Source organism: Natrix helvetica (assembly GCF_964273705.1).
Source record: "Natrix helvetica genome assembly, chromosome: 1".
Classification (NCBI taxonomy): Eukaryota; Metazoa; Chordata; class Lepidosauria; order Squamata; family Natricidae; genus Natrix; species Natrix helvetica.
In genome coordinates, this window is record NC_138548.1 from 44,391,409 (window position 1) to 44,410,919 (window position 19,511).

A 19,511-nucleotide genomic window follows, 5' to 3' on the forward strand; every position below is an offset into this window, starting at 1 on the left:
GAGGGTTAATATAGTTTACTAAAATAGAATTGAATTCCAGGTAAACACATGAAGTATTGGAATGTTCAAATGCAATCTTAAACTTAGTAGGGAGTATGTCCTGAAAGAAATAATCTTCCAAAGATTAATTGACCAACTAAACTGATTAAAGTTTGCAGCTCTCAGGTTTGAATCAATGGAGGTTAAATTAGGTACCCAATGTGTTTCCTTTTTAAAGTACTATTTCCATTTGCATTCAAAGAGAAATTGTCAACTATTTAAAAACCTGTATTAATTAACAGGCTATCATAGCTGCAAATATCGGGGAGGTCATTAGATGACAGCAAAGAGTTTTTTAATCTCTTGGTTGCCTTCTCATTGTACCCAGATAAGATTTACACCCCCCCCCCACACACACACACATCATAGACTCAAGAACTCATTAATATACATGCTTTATTCTTTTCAATTTTGAACATCTGTCTCTAGATATAGGGTATTAGTTCTGTTCACACATGGACCAACGAAAAACTGAACTATCTTCACTCCCCTTGCAGAACTAATTTAAATTCTCCATCATCTCTTATACTACAGCAAAATTATGTAACAGCTTTGTAATTTGCCAGTTGCATTACAATATAGTGAGTAGAATCATCTCAGCTTTTATTGAGATGTATACCTATGCAGCCACATAGGCAGACTCCTGTTGTCTACTTCTGGATCAACTATGTTGCCTGACTTTCATAATATTCCATGGAGAGATGCTCACACATAATGAAGCCTCATCAGGCTTACAAACAGCCCCAATATTTTGCATGGGAAAGTAAAAAATAAAATAAAACAGCTGAGGATTACTTGGAGATTCTTTTGTAGGGAGATGTGAGTTACTTTGTAATAGTTGAAGAAGGTTTAACAGTCAGTGCTAAATCATGGTCTACATTAAAGAACACACAACAATATAAAGATCTTATGAATTGTGAATAATAGATTAAATGTGCAGAGATCATAGGTGTCCAGTACAAACTAGAATGAAGAAAAAAATGGTAAAATGTAAATCATAATATCACAACGTAAATCTTGGCTTTCATATCTGTGTCCCAATGTTCATGTACATACAATTAGATGGTTTGTGCCACAATGTACATTTCATAATTTGTCCCTCTTTGCTCCCTGCCACCCTGGGAAAATGGCTATAGTTGGAATTCTGTGAGTTGTGTTCCAATTCTGAGAGTACAGGAAATTGAAATCAATGACAATCTTTAAATGAGACATTTGACTGCGTCATTTGAGCTTTTTATATTTCTTTGTAATATAAATGTGTTTATTGGTATTATGATCCCAAGGGTATTTTTTCATGGTTCCTGGAATTACAGTTAGCCCCTTCCAGAGGTGGGTTTCCACCGGTTCGGACCAGTTTGGGGGAATAGGTAGTAACTTGGCCTGCCACGCCCTCGAACCAGTTGTCTCGGCGGTGCCATAGGCACCACCATCTTGTTTTTTAAGTACTGTGCATGCGCATGTGTGCGCAAAGCATGCAGGCGCACGGGGCGCATCCCTGAGTGAACCAGCAGTAGCAGCATCCGGTACCCACCCCTGGCCCCTTCCCATAATAAATACCTCAATAAAGAGATAAGGAGGAATCTGTGTTTTATTTCACTGTGGAACAGAGAAAATAACCTTCTGCAAATCTCTTAAATCAGTAACATCATATCAAGGCTAGAAGAAGAAAACAAGAATTTATATTTTCATTCTTTCAAGTCCTGATTATATATCAGGTATAGAGATATACCCAAGAACAATGTATTTAATTAATGTGTCTTCTAATAATTTCATATCTGGTTATATTCAACTGGAGTCTGGAGCCATCATTTAAATTGTCAATGAGCAGTATTTGCAATTCATGTAGAGAGCAGCTTCAAACTGCTAATTATGTTCATGTGCAGTATAAAATTATGTTTCTGAAAAGGTAGGACTCCTGATAAAAATTGTCTATCTCTCATCTAAGAAAAATGTTTTGATTTATATTGGGAAACCTTTCCTATCACTATCAAACTTTTTTCCCCAATCCTTTCAATTCTTTCAAAATATAGAAGGCTTAGTTTCCTTATTAAAGACATCAGTTATCCACCCATGCCACATCTTCTCAGTTTGTGCACAAATAATGCTATTAATATTCTGTACCAGTTTCATAAAATAAATAGCTTTTCTTTAATATTTCTCAGCAGGATAGTTTTTCATTATCACATTGACTTTATTTATTAGTATTCTCAAATACCTGCATAAATACAAAATAAGTATGATTAACTCTCCTTTGAGTTTAGCTCAACTCCTAGTAACTCTTTGGGGGGAGGAGTAGAAGGCATGCTTATCAAATTTGCGGATGACACCCAAGTTCACCAGCACTTTATACAATAAAACCTTTATTCAGAAAAACCTATCCAGTTTTATCAATGGGGCAAAGGCAATAGGATGATGCTCAATATAGATACAGAGATATAGGTTGGGGGCCCTGATTGAGAGGAGAATCTAGGACAGTGGTTCTCCACCTTCCCAACCTTCCCTTTAATACAGTTCCTCATGTTGTGGTGACCCCCAGCCATAAAATTATTTTCGTTGCTACTTCATAACTGTAATTTTGCTACTGTTATGAATCGTAATGTAAATATCTGATATGCAGGATGTATTTTCATTATTACAAATTGAACATAATTAAAGCATAGTGATTAATCTGCCAATCTTGGTTTGGGAGAAGATTAGCCAGGCTGGGATTTTCCAGGATAAAACGACCTCCCTGCCTGCCTCCAGCAACAGTTCGTGGTTTACATGAGTTTCACTTTATTAAGTTTACTTTTTTTACATTCCATTCCCCCCCCACGCAGTTTTCTTTCTTTCTTTCTTTTTCTTTCTTTCTTTCTTTCTCTTTCTTTCTTTCTTTCTTTCTTTCTTTCTTTCTTTCCATCCCTCCTTTTTCTTTCTTTCCATTCCTCCCTCCCTTTTCTAATTTTTCTTTCTTTCTTTCTTTCCATTCCTCCATCCCTCTTCTTCTTTCTTTCTTTCTCTCTTTCTTTCTTTCCATTCCTTCCTCCCTTTTCTTCTTTCTTTCTTTCTTTCCATTCCTCCCTCCCTTTTCTTCTTTCTTTCTTTCCATTCCCCCCTCCCCTTTCTTCTTTCTTTCATTCCATTCTTCCCTCCTTCCTTCCTTTTTCTTTCTTTCTTCTTTCTTTCTTTCTTTCTTTCTTTCTTTCTTTCTTTCTTTCTTTTTTGCCTTCTTTCCATTCCACCCTCCCTTTTCTTCTTTCTTTCTTTCCATTCCTCCCTCCCTCCTTCCTCTTTCTTTCTTTCTTTCTTTTCCTCCCTATCTTTTCTTCTTTCTTTCTTTCTTTCTTTCTTTCTTTCTTTCTTTCTTTCTTTCTTCTTTTTTGCCTTCTTTCCATTCCTCTCTCCTTTTTCTTCTTTCTTTCTTTCCATTCCTCCCTCCCTTTTCTTCTTTCTTTCTTCTTTTCATTCATCCCTCCCTTTTCTTCTTTCTTTCCATTCCTTCCTATCTTCCTTCCTTCCTTCCTTCCTTCCTTCCTTCCTTCCTTTCTTTCTTTCTTTCTTTCTTTCTTTCTCAAGAATCGTTACAACCAGACGTGGGAGCGCGTAGCGGTTAATTTGTGCGAGCAATCGATTTAACACAGATTAAGAAGTTGCCCTTTAAATGGGATTTTAAACAGAGGCTTAAGCTACATAGAACTGTGCTTCCATCCTGAGTGGAATTCCTCGGGACAGAAGGAATGGGTGGGCGAGGCCTGTCCTCCCCTCCAACCTCTCCTGCCAGTCCTTCCCAGGAGCCAAAAAGCCTCCGAGCTCAGTTTAGCCCACAGGACAGGACTGGTTATGCCCAGAGCAGGGATGCGACTGCTTCACCACCCGGTGCTCTTCATGCACCTTCAGGAGGTGGACGGAGGTGGATGGTCTTAGGTGACCCCTGTGAAAGGGTCATTCAACCCCCAAAGGAGTCGTGACCCACAGGTTGAGAACTGCTGATCTAAACAATCTATAATTCTATGATTTTATAGTAATTGATTTCTATCTACTCTATCTCTGCATTCAATTAGTCCTGTCTAAACCAATAAGACAACGAATAAATGAGAAAGAATAAAAACCAACTTATTTTTTATGCTATAAACCTCTTAAAAACCCACTTCAATCCTATATTACCAAGATAATCAGTGTCAGTTATGTATTTACATTAAGGCAAAAGGCTGTTTATTATAATTAATCTGACATTAACTTTGGGCAGGGAAGAGGCTTAAAAAGAAGTAAAAATTATTCACTACATTTAAAGTGACAATTGCAGAATCCATAGCATAATACATCCAAAATAGGTTGGTCTAATCTTCTAGTGGAACTGAGATGCTTCTCCAGCAGGAGCTGGGAAGTTCTCCCCTCATAAATATATCTATAAAATAAGAGCAGTTGGTGAAGGCCTGTTCCCTAAATCATTGTAGACAGTGGTGGGATTCAAATTTGTTTACTACCGATTCTGTGGCCATGGTGTGGCTTGGTGAGCATGGCATGATGGGCTTGGCATGGCTTGGTGGGCATGACAAGGAAAGGATACTGCAAAATCTCCATTCCTTCTCCACTCCAGGGGAAGGTTACTGCAAAATCCCCATTTCTTCCCAATCAGCTGGGACTCGGGAGGCAGAGAATAGATAGAGGTGGGGCCAGTCAGAGGTGGTATTTACCGGTTCTCCAAACTACTCAAAATTTCCGCTACTGGTTCTCCAGAACTGGTCAGAACCTGCTGAATACCATCTCTAATTGTAGATTTTTAATCTATTTTTTCCCCCTTCTAGGATTGGCACCAAGAGGGAAAGGAAGAAAAGGAGAGAACCTTTGTCTAATAAGTGGTTACAGTTGCATACAGTACAGGAAAATTGCATCATCACATTAGCACTTCATGTGCAGTGGGGTTTTCTCCTCTATTTCTTTATCTCCAACTTCTTATACCTGCCTTTAGGGCAGTGTTTCTCAACCTTGCCAACTTTAAGACGTGTGGACTTCAACTCCCAGAATTCACTAGACAGTCAGTTCAAGTCTATACATCTTAAAATTGGCAATATTGAGAAACACTGATTTAGGTAGATTTTCAACCTTTTGCATTTCATTTTGAAACCACAAGTGAAATCATGGGAAATATTCCCTAGATATCAAAGATAATGAAAGGCATATTTTTTTTCTTTTTAAATTAAATTTATATTCTACCGTTGCACCAAGGTACAAGTTTTTTAACAAAGTTAAGAAACCCCTGAAACAATAAATTAAACTGAAAGCTGAACAATAAATTGTAGCATAACACAAGCAATATTAGAAGCTCAAAGAAAGCAGCCCATTAAAAACAATACAGCAGTAGTAAGCAATAAATAAATCAATACAAAGAACGAAACATAATGATCGCACTATTAAGACACTGATAGCATCCTCCCTCCTGAGGTTTTTTACATCACAGGCCTTCTTAGGTAAAAATGCTTTGGGGCCTGTCAGCAAAATGTTCTAAAGAGGAACCGTGGTGACGCATGGTTAGAGTGCAGTGCTGCAGACTACTTCTGCTGATTGCCGACTGCCAGCAGTTCGGCAGTTCGATTCTCACCGGTTCAAGGTTGACTCAGCCTTCCTTCTTTCCGAGGTCAGTAAAAAGAGGACCTGGATTATTCGGGGCAATGCACTGACTCTGTAAACTGTTTAGAGATGTCTGTAAAGCACTATGAAGGGGTATCAGTGGTGGAATTCAGCCAGTTCGCACCTATTTGGGAAAAAATATTGTTAACTTTCTAAGCAGTTTGGAGAACCGGTTGTTGGAAGAAATCTCATTTTGGTTTTTTTCCCACATTAGAGGCCTAATCCTGTAAGGAAGGCAGGAAGGAAACATTCTGGTGTTGTTTCTAGCCTAATCTTTATTGCCCTGCTTACAGAAACTGCCTTTCCAGTTAACCCTTTTTACATTGTAACAGCTAAGGTGAAGCGCCCATCAACGTGAGTGACGTTGAGTGATGCCCACCCAGTCACATGACCACCAAGCTGGTTATTAGGACAGAGAACCGGTTGTTAAATTATTTGAATCCCACCACTGAGCGGTATATAAGTCTAAGTGTTATTGTTACTGCTAAAGAAAGGAGCTGCTCTGGCTGCTTTTGAAGTCTGCTGAGTCCTTAACTCAGCCCTCTGCATAGCAAAGCAGCTTCACTACTAAATCACAAAATACTTCTAACATTCTGCTGTAATTAAACAATGATCCACTCTGGTAATTTTGAATTTGGGAAACTCACAGTAATCCATTCCAACTTAGATCCTCTTCCTTTGTATCAATATATATAAGGAAGAGAACCCGTGGCTTAGTGGTTAAGACTCCTGCCTAAGATATATACAGCCCGGGTTCTAATCCCAGTAAGGGTATAGCTAGCTGATGAGAGCTAATTAGCTCGAAATAGATCTATCCTAGTCTCCCTTTATTTATTTATCAGTACAATTACAACACACACACACACACACACACACACACACACATATATATATATTACCATTTATACAATTTATTAAGATTTACTGAAATTTATTTGCATATGCCATTGATCCTGTGTTAGCAGCAAGCTCTTCAGTGTGAAAATTGACTCCTGCTAAAAATGCTTTTTCTAGAACTTAAAAATACTGAGATATCCATTATTGACCTAGTTTGCTTATTGTAATCATATAGTAAAGAAGATTTATATGAGCAAAAATAATGTTATTAAAGTGAACTACTTTGGAAGAGAGGAAACAGAATTATGCCCCAAGCTTTAATGACTCTGCTGCCATGACAATCAAAGAGCTTGATTTGACAAAACTTTTATCCACATGAGTTGTTTTTATTCACTTCTTAGCTTCCCTTCCGTTCTCTTTTAAATAGGTGCCATAAGTCACTGTGCCTCAGTGTTAAGGTCAGTCAACAAGAATTACATTAAAAAAAGGTGGAAGGAAGAATATGCTATGTTGTATATGGCGAAAATTTTATGAGATCTTATTTCCTACAGTGGTGCTTAAATGTTTGTGAACTTTTTTTTGACTTTTCAAGTGACTTCCAGTTTGCTCAGAGGGTCATTTTGCATGCTCCGAAGGCTTCAGGGAAGCCTCTTGATGGTCCCTGAAGCCTTTGGAGCGCTTAAAACGACCCTCTGAGCAAACCATAAGTGACTTCCTGTTTGCTCGGAGGGTCGTTTTGACTGCTTTGGAGGCTTCAGGGAAGCCTCCTGAAGGTCCCTGAAGCCTCCGGAGGGCTTCCCGGGGGGCGGGGGAGGCTGTTTTCGCCCTCCCCATGCTCCTATAAAGCCTCTGGAGTCTGGGGAGGGAAAAAAAGCATGCAAAAATGGGGGGGTCGTGCATTGCATTATGGGCATGGCATGCCTGCACACGACCCCCCTGCACTCCCCCCACTTATGGCACGTGAGCCAAAAAAAGGTTCGCCATCGCTGGACTAGGCCATTCTAAAACATGACCACTTTCACATTCTTTGGTTGCTTTTTTGCATTATCATGCTTCATGACCCACTTTCTCTTGTGTTTTAGTTCACAGAGAACTTCTTTTTGTAGAATTTGCTGGTACAATTCAGAATTCCTAGTTCCATCAAGATCTGGGTGAGCATGATGAGCTAAAAGAAGTGAAGAGGACAACACAACTAAGACTGAAATATCAAGGGGTCCTTGGTGCTCTTTGAGCTTGGTTATTTTTCATTACCCAAACTAGATAACCTGATCATGATGTTGATGATGATGTTACCTAGTTTGGGTAATGAAACATCTTCAAAAAAACAACCAAGCTCGGAGAAAACAAAGGACCGTTCATTTCAGGCTTGAGCTACAAATATTATCCTCTATCACTGACCCAGGGGTGAAATGCTACCAGTTTGGACCAGTTTACCCAAACTGGTAGTAAAAAAAATGGTACCAGCTTGGGTGAACTGGTATTTTCAATGATTGGCTGTGACATGCGATTTATATCTTATCTTTTCAGAGGTTTTACCTGTATATAAGGAACAAAAAGGGAAGGGCCAGCGTGTAGCAGAGTTTAATGTTTGGCTAAAGGAGTGGTGTAAAAGGGAAGGCTTTGGTTTTATTAGTCATGAAGCCTGTAGCTGGTCCAATGAAAAACTGTACAAAAGAGATGGGTTGCACCCATCCAAGAAAGGAACTGAGTTACTTGGCATTAAATTCACAGATTTTCTTGATAAACATTTAAACTGAAGAGCGGGGACAGAGAATTAATAGATACAGAACATCTCTGTCCCCAGCAAACTAAAATTCATAGGGTTATAAATGCATGTAACATAGATGTGTGTGTGGGTAAGATTATCACTCCTGCTGTCAAGCAAAACCAAGCATGTAATAGTGATTGTCATACCATGTGCACGAATCACACAAGTGGCAAGAAAATAGGGGCAGTCAGGCATAATACAGGTTATGTAGACAGTAAACACAAGGTCAATGAAAATGGACTCAAATGTCTATATACCAATGCACAGAGCATGAGGAATAAACAGGGAGAATTAGAAATTCAAGTAAAAGAGGGCAGATATGATATTATTGCCATTACAGAAACTTGGTGGGATGAAACTGACAAATGGAACATACAGCTAGAAGGATTTAAATTATTTAAAAGAAATAGACCAAATAAAAGAGGAGGTGGAGTTGCACTATATATAAGAAATAACTATGTCTCTACAGAAATAGAGCACAACAATAATGAGAACTATCTTGAATGCATTTGGGTCAATATTAAAGGTTGTGGGGGAAATGACATTGCCATAGGTCTATACTACAGGCCACCCAACCAAGCAGAGGAAGAAGATGAACTTTTTGCTAGTCAGCTAACTAAGGTATGTAGGAAGCACACCACAATAGTAATGGGAGATTTTAACTACCCTGACATCAACTGGGAAACAAACTCTGCACCAAGTGGAAGATCCAACAGGTTCCTAACAAACCTAGCAGACAACTTTGTTTTCCAAAAAGTAGAGAAGGAAACAAGGGGATCAGCCATACTGGACTTAATTCTCACTAACAGAGAGGAAATGATAGAAGGTGTTGAAGTCATAGGAACCCTGGGGGCAAGTGACCATGCAATATTGGAATTCAACATTATCCAAACACAAGTAGTAGAACAAAGTCAAACTAGAGTCTTGGACTTTAAGAAAGCTAATTTCAATAAACTTAGAGAGAGCTTGGGAAAAATTCCATGGATGAGAATCCTCGAGGGGAAAACAACTCAAGAAGCTTGGGAAATTTTGAAAAATGAGATTAGAAAAGCCCAGTCTAACACAATACCAATGAAGAAGAAAAACAACAGCTCCCAAAAGAAACCAGCATGGCTGCATAAACAACTATCTGACAAACTGAAAGACAAAAAAAGTAAGTATAAAAAGTGGAAGGAGGGGGACATAACTAAGGCAGAATATCAGCAAATAGCCCGAGCCTGTAAAGATGAAGTGAGGAAAGCTAAGGCTCACAATGAAGAAAGGCTTGCCACAAAAGTAAAAATTAACAAAAAAAGCTTCTTCCAACATGTTAAAAACAAGAAAAAAGTTAAGGAAACAATTGGTCCATTGCTAGGAGAAAGTGGCAAGAAGGTGACAAGCAACAGGGAGAAAGCAGAACTATTTAACTCATGTTTTGCATCTGTCTTTACACAAAGGGATAAAACAGTCCAACCTATCAAAAGCAGCACCACAAAATTAGGAACACAAATTGAAATAGGGAAGAAAATGGTAAGTGAGCACCTGTCTACCCTAGATGAGTTCAAATCACCAGGACCGGATGGATTACACCCCAGAGTTCTGAAGGAACTAGCAGACGAGATCTCAGAACCACTGAATTATATCTTTCAGAGATCCTGGAACACCGGGGAACTACCAGAGGACTGGAAAAGAGCTGATGTGGTTCCCATCTTCAAAAAAGGGAAAAAATTAGATCCAGGAAACTACAGACCTATCAGCCTAACCTCAATACCAGGAAAGATTCTGGAAAAAATAATCAAGCAGCGAATTTGCGAACACCTAGAAGCAAACAAAGTAATAGCCAAAAGCCAACATGGATTTGTCAAAAACAGATCATGCCAGACTAATCTTATTGCATTCTTTGATAATGTGACAAAATTAGTGGACCAGAGGAATGCCGTTGATATAGTTTACTTGGACTTCAGTAAGGCTTTTGATAAGGTAGACCATAACCTACTACTAGATAAAGTAGAAGAATGTGGGTTAGACAGCATCACCACCAGATGGATTGGTAACTGGCTGACCAACCGCACTCAACGTGTAGTTCTCAATGGAACTGCATCTACATGGAGGGAAGTATGCAGTGGAGTACCCCAAGGCTCTGTTTTAGGCCCAGTACTCTTCAACATCTTCATCAATGATTTGGATGAGGGAATAAATGGGGAACTCATCAAATTTGCAGATGATACCAAGCTGGCAGGAATAGCCAACACTCCAGAAGATAGGCTTAAGATACAGAAGGATCTTGACAAACTTGAACATTGGGCACTATCTAATAAAATGAAATTCAATGGTGAAAAGAGTAAGGTTCTACATTTAGGCAACAAAAACGGAATGCACAGGTACAGTATAGGTGATACCTTACTCAGTAGTAGTAACTGTGAAAGGGATCTTGGAGTCCTAGTGGACAACCATTTAAATATGAGCCAGCAGTGTGCAGCAGCTGCCAAAAAAGCCAACACAGTTCTAGGCTGCATCAACAGAGGGATAGAATCAAGATCACGTGAAGTGTTAATACCACTTTATAATGCCTTGGTAAGGCCACACTTGGAATACTGCATTCAGTTCTGGTCGCCACGATGTAAAAAAGATGTGGAGACTCTAGAAAGAGTGCAGAGAAGAGCAACAAAGATGATTAGGGGACTGGAGACTAAAACATATGAAGAACGGTTGCAGGAACTGGGTATGTTTAGCTTAAGAGAAAGAAGGACTAGGGGAGACATGATAGCATTATTCCAATATCTCAGAGGTTGCCACAAAGAAGAGGGAGTCAAACTATTCTCCAAAGCACCTGAGGGTAGAACAAGAAGCAATGGGTGGAAACTAATCAAGGAGAGAAGCAACTTAGAACTGAGGAGAAATTTCCTGACAGTGAGAACAATTAATCAGTGGAACAGCTTGCCTCCAGAAGTTGTGAATGCCCCAACACTGGAAGTCTTTAAGAAGATGTTGGATAGCTATTTGTCTGAAACGGTATAGGGTTTCCTGCCTAGGCAGGGGGTTGGACTAGAAGACCTCCAAGGTCCCTTCCAACTCTACTATTGTATTATTGTATTATTGTATTATTGTATTATTGTATATTAGCTAGAAAGCAGGATTTCCTGCTTTCTAGCCAATCTAAGTTGGGTGGCACAGCAGATTTCCCCCCTCGCTGTTCTACTTACCTTTGCAGGCATGCTTGGTAGCAGGCTCTGCCCACCTGCCTGAATGTCATCACATCCATTTTTGTTGCTTTGTGCATTCATGGAAGGTCCTGTGCATGTGCGCATGCTTACATTTGCAAACCGATAGCAAATGTAAGTAGATTTCACCCCTGCACTGGACCTAAGTGTCACGCCTAGTCCAAGGGAACCTCTTCATATAAGCTTAAAACATTTAAAGAATATAATAAATGGCAAAAAGCTAAATTAAGAATTTAATTTTAAAAAGTTTTAAACAAATCAAGGGGCCAGAAGATTTAGGAATATTAGTGCTCTTGCTAAGATTTTTGAAATAACTAAAATAATATTTGTGGGACCATAAATAGTTCAGTCTATTAAGAAAGAGATGATTCGTTGAACGTTTCCTGACAGGAAGTCAGCAAAGCAAAGGCTCAGAATGAACAAAGACTTGCAAAAGTAGTCAAAGATAATAAAAGTTTCTTTCAGCATATAAATAACAAGATAACAGTCAAGAAAACAGTCGGTCCACTAAAGAGAGAAGATGGCAAGGATGTAACAGGCAGTAGAAAGAAAGCAGAGCTGCTTAACCCATTCTTTGCATCAGTCTTCACGGAAAAAGAAACTATAGCCCAACCTACCAAAAATGTAACTGTAAAAGACAGACTAGAAATAAAAATTAAAATAAGCAAGAAAATTGTAAGAAAACATCTGCCTGATCTTGATGAATATAAATCACCAGGACCTGATGGATTACAACTCAAAGTTCTGAAAGAGCTGGCAGATGTTATCTCAGAACCATTGTACCATATCTTTAAAAGTCCTGGAGCATCTGGAAACTACCAGAGGATTGGAAAAGAGCTGATGTGGTGCCCATCTTAAAAAAAATGGGAGGGGGACCAGACCCAGGAAACTACAGACTAATCAGCCTAATACACCTGGGAAGATAGAAGAAAAAAAATATGAAAAAAGCAGATCTGTGAACATCTAGAAACAGATAAAGTTATAACTAGTAGCCACCATGGGTTTGTTAAAAACAGATCAGACTTGTTTGATCAGGCTTTAAATATGAAATACTTGTATAAGATTCTGAAAATCCTTCATGGGTTTTTTGCCAATACTTGGACATAAGTAACAGCATTTTTTTGGATTTGTGAATGGATGGAGGAATTATGGGAAGAAATGAATTATGCATATAAACTTAGAGGGAGTCTGGAAATATTAAATTTGACTGCATGTGTTGCAAAGAGGATCAGGAGTCATTTTAAAAAATATTCTTATTTTTACATATATTTTCTGTTCCTTTTTTCTACTTTTTATTTTTCCTTTCTATTTTCTTTTCTCTCTCTGATTTCAGTTTTTATTAACTTTTAATGTTGTTAATCTCATCCATAAAAAGCATTTTAAAAAAAGAAAGAAAATATCCTGATGGTATGTAGTTTTCCGGGCTGTAGCACAAAAATAGCTGATCACAATCTTCCTGTGGGATTTTATTTTTAATTTTCCAGTTTGGCACAAAACACAAGAGATTTCCTAGTAGTTCCCATCTAAGAACTTACCTATTGTTAACATATAGAAAGTTAAATGACCTTGTTTGACTTTCTTCATGATCCACATGGTTCCTAATGCTAATGACACATGCCAATTATTTATGTGTGTACTCTATATTCTAAGACAACCTTCAGAGGAGCACGAAAAACTGCATCCATACCTATGTTTCTGTGTGTCCTAATATACACAGTATTGTTTACTATTGGAAGAGAAGGGTCTCCATTGTGAAGCAGCCTAACCTGCTATATTAAATCTTCTTACTTCATTGACTAGATCTGTGCAAAGCCCAAGCATGTGCTTGATTCTGTCCCCACTAGATTCCACAGAGGTTGAAAAGAAGAGAAATATTTCACTTAGGTAGGGCGTGAGGGATAGACTATCTCAATGTTTGCATGAAGCTCCAAAATGCTCCTGTGTTCCACAGAGCACTGTCTTCTCCTTTGACTTGGCTCAAAACTTCATCTGTATGCTACTAAGACTCTCATTGTTATGATCTTTAACCGGGTTAAAAACAATGCATTGCAGGGCAACGAATTTTGAACCAAGGTACCTCAAATGGGCTAACTTCCAGAGTGTGTTCCAAATCCAGGACCCATGATTTCCAAGGGAATGAAATCTGGGGATGTTGTAGTTGCTTTAGTGCTATTAGCTCTACTTCACTTTGCTTGCGGTTGCTGCCGCTGCCACCACATAACGCTCCTTTTGAGTATTGCATTTCCCAGCCACTCTCACAATCTCTTTCTCCCTTCCCCGCCCAGCAATATCCGTTTACCTGCCTGCTTGGAAAGGAAAGGAAGGGAAGGGAGGAATAGAAAAGGAGGAATAGGAAGGGTAGAAGTAAGGAGGGAGGCAGCCCCACATACTCTTCTCAGCCAATGCTGCTTCCTGTGTGCTCCCTTGGTCTGCATCATACACATGCACCTTCCCTGACCTATGCAGCATGTCATGTGCACTTCCACGCACTCTCCATAACCCACCCCTTCTTTTGTGTCTTCCATGTTCTTTGTGACTTCCCTTAGGCACCCCCATTCACCCTTCTCAATCTATGCTCAATCCCCCCTCACACACACACTACACTGCAAGGTGCCTCTTTTGTACTCCCAAGCACTCCCAGGTATCTTTCCCAACCTCTGCTTGCCTAAAAGGAAGCCCTCCTCATCCTGTTTGGCATCTTTTAGGAACACCCACACTTCCTTCTCAAACAATATGACACCTATCACACAGCCCCATGTCCCTTTTCTAATCCATACCCCCACAAGCCCTTTCTCATTCTCCCACCCAGCAGCAAACACTTACCTGCCTTCTGAACTGGAACCTGATGCTTTTTTTGCTGGCTTCCCTACTGATTTTCTCCCAGAAAAGCTTCCCACAATTAAAGTAAATGGGGAAGCTGATGGGAAATTTTGGACAGAGACAAAGGCAGGAAGGCTGGAAGGCCAGAAAGCCAGAAGAAAGGGAGGAAGAGACAGAATAATAGGGAGAGAGGGAGAAAGGAAAGAATGAATGAAGGTGGAGGGAGACACCGTGTGAAGGAATAAACGAGTAGGGAAGAAAGGAAGGAGGAAGGAAAAGGGAGAAGGGAGATGGGAAAAGAGATGGAACAGGAATGAACAAAAAGGGAGGGAGAGGGGAAGGAAGAGGGAGAACCAGTGAGGAAGAAAGGAAGGGAAGAAGGAAAAAAGGAAGAGGGGTTGGTGGAAGGGAAGGGCAGGAGGAGGGAAGGAAAGAGGGAGGGGGGAGGGGGAGGAAGGAAAGAGGGAGGGGGAAGGAAGGAAGGACGATTTCTGATGCTTCCTGCCAGCTTCCCAAAAGGAAACTCAATGGGGAACCTGGCAGGAAGTCAGAAGTTGTTCCCATTACCACTGCTTTCTTCCTCACATGTGGTCATTCTGTTTCTCTATTTAAGTAAGGAAATAACTCTAACAATGACTCAATGAGACACGGGTTGTCTAGTCAACCTTATGGAGTTTTGATTTTAAAGAATATTGCCCTGAATGACATCAAAGGGGTCTACTTTTCAAGAGTTCCTCGGAGAGGCCTTAGTTCTTAAAGCATTTTTCGTATTCTATTTCTGAATATTCATGTTTATGTATATCACAAATAGGTACAGTTTTTGATGGAGGAAATTGGGCTGCTGCTTTTATTGGAACTTAATAAGAGAAGAATCAGAAGTTAAGGAACAGTAAAGGATGGAAAAGTGTCTGGGAAAGAGTGTTGAAGTAATAAAGGGCAGGGGGAGATAGGATAGGAGGCTGCAACAGTCATTGTTGGGAAAGCAGGACTGAAAGCTGTATGGTCTTACTTCCTTTCTAACCAAGGGAGTTAAGATGATAACCAAAATGGCTCTTCCAACCTATTCAATGCCAGATCAACTGCTGCTAAACCATAAACCATAAATTGAGGAGTGGTGAGGCAGTGGTTAGAATAAAGTATTGCAGCCTAATTCTAGCAACTCCCAGCAATTTGATTCTGATTTACTTAAGGTTGACTTAGCCTTCCATCCTTCTGAGGTTGGAAAAATGAGGATCCAGATTGTTGGGGGCAATATGCTGATGCTTAGAGAGGGCTGTAAATCACTATGGAGTAGTATTTATTTATTTATTGAATTTATATTGCTGTTCTGACCTAGACTTCACAAAATCACAAAGCAGATTCCTTGTCCCGACAAACCCCCCTTTTATTAAGCTAATGTGAATTTCTCTCATTCACATCCAGCAAAGTCCCGGCAAACAGTCTTTCAAGAGTGAATTTATAACCACAGACTTTATCCGGCTCGGAGAGTTGCCAGGCCGATATCTTCCAAATGCAATGCTGTATACAAGAAAATACTTGCCAAGGAGTCTCTGAGGCTACAAACAAATCTTCACACTAATTAAGCAAACTAATTGTCTCCTGCAAACTCCACTCTTCTTTTGCTCCTCTTTATTCCCTATGGGAGGGGCCATTCACTGTCCACCTGTGCCTTTACTCCCAAGTCGGCCCTTGTCCCTTAACTGTTCCCTTCTTTTGGCAACTCTGCTCATACGCACATCGGGAACAGGCTCCAGCTGCTATTCTGCCCCACTGATCTCTGACTCCAAAGGCAGCTGATAACTGTCGGATGGCCCTGGCCCTATCTCTGCCTCTGACGCAGAGCACTCATCAGAGCCTTCCTCAGATTCCAGAACTGGCCCATGTTCCTCTGCCAACAGCTCTGTTGGCCATTGGCGGGCCACAACACTTGCCGCCTATTTGCCCATGGTGACTCAAGGCAGCTTACAGAATATAAAACATCATTTGAAACTAATAAAAAATAATAAAAAAATAATATAATAAAATAAAATCTTAAAACTGGAAGGCAAAGAGAGATGAGATTCCTGGCACATGGAAATTCCACTAACTAGATGCTCTAATCAATACATTCCAAAATTTTGAGTGTGTGCTATTGTCCAGGAAGTTCCTAGGTTAGAGAAGGTATATAGTCATCATATTGTCCACTCTGCTGGCTAGCTGTCTCCTGAGCTAGTTAGATTAATCTCAGGAATGATATAAATTACCCATCTTCGCCTTCGGGGGATTTCAGTGTTCACACTGAGGTTGCCTTGTCATAGCTGGCTCAGAATTTCCTGCCTACAGTGATTAATTATAGATCTACCCCAGCTGGTTCCTGGCATCAGCATGTAGTGGAACACACGCTGAGATTAGTATTTTAACCAGATGGAGTTGGTGATCTGAAGACTGTGAAGATGAACGAGACATTATTGAAATAGATTGGGTACTTGATATTATCAGCCTTAAGTGCCCTTTTATTTCTGGTGGAGCCAGATCATCACTTTGGTTTTGTAGGGAGCTGAGAGTGATATTCTTATGAACATCTTCTGTTGTGGACGGGAGCTTTGGACACTCCTCCCTAGTTGTTCTGCTCCTTGCTGGTTATGCCAGAAAATTTTGCTGGAGAACACTTAGTGCATTGACCAACTTGATATGTTGACACAAAACATATAAATTGGTAAGATTATGTCAGGCTTATGCCCCATGGTGGGATTCAACCGGTGTAACAACCAGTTCGCTTTGTGCATGTTTTGCCGATCAGCTGGGCTTCAAACAAAGGAAATATAGGAGGGAATAGAGCAGGGGCAGGTGGGTAGGGCCAACTGATCGCCAGAACTGTTTGCCAGAACTGGTCCAAACCGGCTGAATCCCACCCCTGCTTATGTCTAAACCATTCAGCACTGAAGTTAGGAAGGGAAAGATTCAACTTCAAATGGCTGCAAATTTATATTGGGCTAAAACACCTTCAGCAGATCTGCTATGTTGCATAAATACCATATGGTAGCCTTGTCCAAATAACACACTTGCCTTACACCACCTGCTCTGCCTGCCTACCCAGAAACGAATTAGAGAGAAACAGCAACAGGAAAAGCCAGGCTCTCTGTTATAGAGCTCATTACCATAGTCCTGGTAGACAATGAACACAGCTTCCTTCCTAACCCTGATTGGCTGCAGGGGCAACTAAATCAGGTCTTCTGCAAGTTCTTATAACAGATAATGACTGTAAAAAAAAAATTCTTGGCAGAACCTCTTGCACCTGAGCTCTGAATATATTGACAGACGCTACAGCAAACATCGTTGTTCCTATTTGGGAGCACTGTGTGCATCCCTGGTGTCAGCTGTCTTGTTTTCCAGTCCTTGCCAGCCCTCCCAGCATACAAGGAAAATGCTCATACATGTGTTCTCTTTCTTTCCCTTCTTGGCAACCTTATGAAGGGTTTGTTATGGAAAGGGATGTCTATCTCTTCTGCAGCTATTTTTCTCCTTCATTAAAAGCCTTGCTTTTCCTACAAGGAGGTTGGATGTGTTTTTTTCTTCTGGAGACCCCATTTATGAAGAGTGGCTAGGTGGTGGGAGTTGGGGGGAGTCTTCTCCTTTCTGTCAAGTAATGCTGGGAAGATACTGTATGGTGGAAACTGGGGGAGAAAGGGCATTCCTGAAAGGGAGGCAGCCAGAATGTGTCTGTGTGTAGGGCAGTGGTGGGTTCTGGGCAGTACGGCCCAGTAGGGGCATACCAGTAGCCACTGGGAGCAGCGGCCACTGTACCGGAATGGTGGTTCATTGGGCCCACCCACCCGCCCATGTTCCTTGCTGGTTTTTGAGGGAAACAGGCCAATTGTGCATACGTGCACAGCTTACGGTGCCTGCGTAACCTTGTTGAGCAGCTGGGGCATCGCAGGGTGGTGGCATCTGCATGTGTGCACAGTGTGAATACCTGAGGTGGACGTCCAGCCCCGTTGCAGCGTACCAGTTGTGATGGGATCCGGAACCCACCACTGGTGTAGGGATATACAGGAGATCCCCCCCCCCTTTTGACTTCTTTTTGAAGTCCCGAGTCCTAAGCATGAATCAGTGCAACTTTTCTAGAACAAAAATATTTTACAGTACTGTTATGAAATCTGGTACAAGGACTGTCTTTCCTAGAAAAAATATGGATTGGCTTAGTTTGTGGTTGTATGTGTTGTAGAAAATCTAGCTGTTGTCTTAGTTTGCTATGCACACCAGGCCACCATGTAGTATTTATAAAGAGCATTTCACACAAGTGCAAGCACTGCAATTTGTTAACCCAGACACGACTTTCTGATTGAAGTTTTATCTCTTCAAAATTTGTGTCTTTTATAAGTCTATAGTGTTCATGTCTCTTGTTCCATGTCATCTGTTCATTTTTTTCCCTCCATCTTTTGAACAATCCAGAAATTAATTTTGCTAAATAAACTCTTTTCTGACCGTATGCTTTATGCTGTGCATTTTCAGGGTTTCAACTTAGAGCAAAACTCAGGGTTTTTAAAGGGTTTCAACTTACCAGAAAATATTTGAAGCTCAAGGTTGAATTGTGGGCTCTTTGGTGCTCTCTGCGCTTGGTTGTTTTCTTGCAGATGTTTCATTACCAAATTGGGTAACATCAGTGCTAGTTTGATAATGAAACATGTGTGAGAAAATAGCTCAGAGAGCGTCAAGGACACTGCGGTTTTAACTTACTACCTTTCTCTCTTGTGCTTACATTGTAGTTCCTCATTAATAGTAAATAATGCCAATGACCAGGATTAATTTATCCTACATTTTCTGAAGGCAAACTCTTTGAAAAAGGCTCTGCCAATGGGAAAAGCAGAAGGAAAGAGAAGAAGGGTACCAGCCAAAAGGTGGAGGGACTTTGTTACAGTGATGATGAATTCACTTTTTGGAGATTTCAAAGACCAGATTGAGAAAAGAAAATCTATCTGTGTGGTTGGTAGGAGTTGAAAACAACTTGATGGTGCATAATTAATCAATCAATCATATTAACTAACATGGATCCTCTGAATCAAGCTTACGATGAAATTTGAAATTCCTTAAAAAGTGGCAGAAATGAAATGCCTCTCAACACCCATCCTTTAGTATTATCAGGGAAATATGTTTATGAAATCCTTCACCGAGGTCTTTTTAATTAAAGAATGATTCACACATATCATATTTTCTTATATTTAAAATTATATTCTCGCCATCTTTTTATCTGACTAATCTAG

General features: G+C 40.2%; 1 protein-coding gene across 4 annotated transcripts in view; it reads right to left on the reverse strand.

The window, feature by feature from the left end:
• TUNAR (transmembrane neural differentiation associated intracellular calcium regulator) overlaps window positions 1-19,511 on the reverse strand; it is a 72,342-nt gene that overhangs the window by 36,976 nt on the left and 15,855 nt on the right. The gene's annotated exons all lie outside the window — the stretch shown is intronic.